The sequence below is a fragment of the Schistocerca gregaria genome, unplaced genomic scaffold (genome assembly GCF_023897955.1).
Source record: "Schistocerca gregaria isolate iqSchGreg1 unplaced genomic scaffold, iqSchGreg1.2 ptg000451l, whole genome shotgun sequence".
NCBI lineage: Eukaryota > Metazoa > Arthropoda > Insecta > Orthoptera > Acrididae > Schistocerca > Schistocerca gregaria.
The window spans coordinates 102,734-106,515 of NW_026061871.1; the positions used below are offsets into that span (position 1 = coordinate 102,734).

The 3,782-nt window shown below is 49.1% G+C and overlaps 1 non-coding gene across 1 annotated transcript; it reads left to right on the forward strand.

Moving 5' to 3' along the window:
- Positions 1-2,485: 2,485 nt before the first annotated feature.
- Trnaa-agc (transfer RNA alanine (anticodon AGC)) lies at positions 2,486-2,559 on the forward strand. The gene has a single exon. It is a non-coding gene; the product is annotated as a tRNA-Ala (tRNA).
- The last annotated feature ends 1,223 nt before the right edge of the window (positions 2,560-3,782 follow it).

Sequence of the window (3,782 nt, forward strand, 5' to 3'; positions counted from 1 at the left end):
GTAGTACGATCAGTGCAATGGAGACGCGGAAACTTGTTGTGTCCCAGTGTTTTGCAGTTGGATGACAAGAGTTTTACACAGTAGCAAAGAGCGAGGCACTGAGTTGGCATGAACAATGGAGAGCACAATGGGGCTCGAGATGTGCTTGTTACCTCAGGTGCTGTGTGATAGTCGACAAGGAGTGAAATGGACCAATTTGTGACCGCCCTTTCAATTTAAGACGTTCAAAACAGACGGAATTTGCATTCGTAATACCAGAGCATCGAAACTACTTGGAACTCTTGTGTATATGAACGTGTCCGCGCCTTTGTATTCTGGTACCTTCGCCGCTACAAACCAACCAACCATCGTGTCCGTGCACATCAGAGTCGCAAAGAATGGAGAATAGCCAGGCTTGGTCGTGTGTGTAGCTGTAGCTCAGTTGACAGATCGTTCGCTTAGCGTGTGAACGGTCTCGGGTTCAAGCCCCGGCTCCTCCATGTTTTGTGGTTAGTACATGGTAAGTGTTGGTCGCGGCGAACATAAACGCACGCAAGAAGTTGCAAAACCAGCGTCACAGACTGATATGATGTATACTGTCATAAGGAGAGCAAGATGTAAGTGTGGGGACCGGCTGTTATCGTGGTGTCATCGAGTGCAGATCTGTCTTAGGTATCACGGCTTAACGTCATTGAAGTCTAGAGAGTGGACAACACGTTCGTCTTACTCAGAGCGGTATCTGAACTCTATTTTCGACGTTATGCGTGCCACTTTCATTGTGGCCAACTACGATTCGATACAGAATGCACGAAACCTGAAAGACACCCTCACTGATACATAGAGAGTAGGGTTTGTCTGCGGAATAATGGGAGTGCAAGGGTCTGTGACGTTGATATGACTGTATGTAGCACTACTAGTTAACGGGGGGGTGGGCGTAGCTCAGATGGTAGAGCGCTCGCTTAGCGTGCGGGAGGTACTGGGATCGATACCCAGCGCCTCCAGAATTTTTAACACACCTACATGCGCACCTTGCCATGCAAGTGGAATAACTCCCAACCAGCAGAGGTGTGTAGGCAGATACGAGCGAACGATTAACATCCACAATTGGCGAGCGAGGTTTTATTCGTGCGCAGGAAGCACCCTCCTCCCACACCTACACTTAATTTAGAAACAGTACAAATGTTCCCATAAGATTCTCAGGCCTACGTCGGAAAGATCTGCCTTGCGCCGATTTCACGTAAATCCCACTGCACGTTCCCATTCTTTGCGTGCAGTCGGCTGCTACTGGTGTTGCTGGTTGTGACTGCTGATAACAGATGCCGTAGCAATCAATTCATGGAGTGAGTTGTATGTTTTGCGATAGTCTGTCTCTGACAAGGAAGCACAGGTGATATAGGTGCGAACACAGGAAGCTTGCAGCCCCTCGCTGCCTGCAGACACAGAGCAGCCACACTAGGAGAGCGGCCTAAGCCGTAGGCGAAATGTGCTCATTCGCTTTGGCGCGACGTCGAACTATAAATAAGGCTGTCACTAGCGTGAGCGTCGTGTAAAGTCGGAAAAGTCATCTGCATGGGTGATTGCCAAGTTTGGGGAGCGTTTCGTAGTACGATCAGTGCAATGGAGACGCGGAAACTTGTTGTGTCCCAGTGTTTTGCAGTTGGATGACAAGAGTTTTACACAGTAGCAAAGAGCGAGGCACTGAGTTGGCATGAACAATGGAGAGCACAATGGGGCTCGAGATGTGCTTGTTACCTCAGGTGCTGTGTGATTGTCGACAAGGAGTGAAATGGACCAATTTGTGACCGCCCTTTCAATTTAAGACGTTCAAAACAGACGGAATTTGCATTCGTAATACCAGAGCATCGAAACTACTTGGAACTCTTGTGTATATGAACGTGTCCGCGCCTTTGTATTCTGGTACCTTCGCCGCTACAAACCAACCAACCATCGTGTCCGTGCACATCAGAGTCGCAAAGAATGGAGAATAGCCAGGCTTGGTCGTGTGTGTAGCTGTAGCTCAGTTGACAGATCGTTCGCTTAGCGTGTGAACGGTCTCGGGTTCAAGCCCCGGCTCCTCCATGTTTTGTGGTCAGTACATGGTAAGTGTTGGTCGCGGCGAACATAAACGCACGCAAGAAGTTGCAAAACCAGCGTCACAGACTGATATGATGTATACTGTCATAAGGAGAGCAAGATGTAAGTGTGGGGACCGGCTGTTATCGTGGTGTCATCGAGTGCAGATCTGTCTTAGGTATCACGGCTTAACGTCATTGAAGTCTAGAGAGTGGACAACACGTTCGTCTTACTCAGAGCGGTATCTGAACTCTATTTTCGACGTTATGCGTGCCACTTTCATTGTGGCCAACTACGATTCGATACAGAATGCACGAAACCTGAAAGACACCCTCACTGATACATAGAGAGTAGGGTTTGTCTGCGGAATAATGGGAGTGCAAGGGTCTGTGACGTTGATATGACTGTATGTAGCACTACTAGTTAACGGGGGGGTGGGCGTAGCTCAGATGGTAGAGCGCTCGCCCAGCGTGCGAGAGGTACTGGGATCGATACCCAGCGCCTCCAGAATTTTTAACACACCTACATGCGCACCTTGCCATGTAAGTGGAATAATTCCCAACCAGCAGAGGTGTGTAGGCAGATACGAGCGAACGATTAACATCCACAATTGGCGAGCGAGGTTTTATTCGTGCGCAGGAAGCACCCTCCTCCCACACCTACACTTAATTTAGAAACAGTACAAATGTTCCCATAAGATTCTCAGGCCTACGTCGGAAAGATCTGCCTTGCGCCGATTTCACGTAAATCCCACTGCACGTTCCCATTCTTTGCGTGCAGTCGGCTGCTACTGGTGTTGCTGGTTGTGACTGCTGATAACAGATGCCGTAGCAATCAATTCATGGAGTGAGTTGTATGTTTTGCGATAGTCTGTCTCTGACAAGGAAGCACAGGTGATATAGGTGCGAACACAGGAAGCTTGCAGCCCCTCGCTGCCTGCAGACACAGAGCAGCCACACTAGGAGAGCGGCCTAAGCCGTAGGCGAAATGTGCTCATTCGCTTTGGCGCGACGTCGAACTATAAATAAGGCTGTCACTAGCGTGAGCGTCGTGTAAAGTCGGAAAAGTCATCTGCATGGGTGATTGCCAAGTTTGGGGAGCGTTTCGTAGTACGATCAGTGCAATGGAGACGCGGAAACTTGTTGTGTCCCAGTGTTTTGCAGTTGGATGACAAGAGTTTTACACAGTAGCAAAGAGCGAGGCACTGAGTTGGCATGAACAATGGAGAGCACAATGGGGCTCGAGATGTGCTTGTTACCTCAGGTGCTGTGTGATAGTCGACAAGGAGTGAAATGGACCAATTTGTGACCGCCCTTTCAATTTAAGACGTTCAAAACAGACGGAATTTGCATTCGTAATACCAGAGCATCGAAACTACTTGGAACTCTTGTGTATATGAACGTGTCCGCGCCTTTGTATTCTGGTACCTTCGCCGCTACAAACCAACCAACCATCGTGTCCGTGCACATCAGAGTCGCAAAGAATGGAGAATAGCCAGGCTTGGTCGTGTGTGTAGCTGTAGCTCAGTTGACAGATCGTTCGCTTAGCGTGTGAACGGTCTCGGGTTCAAGCCCCGGCTCCTCCATGTTTTGTGGTTAGTACATGGTAAGTGTTGGTCGCGGCGAACATAAACGCACGCAAGAAGTTGCAAAACCAGCGTCACAGACTGATATGATGTATACTGTCATAAGGAGAGCAAGATGTAAGTGTGGGGACCGGCTGTTATCGTG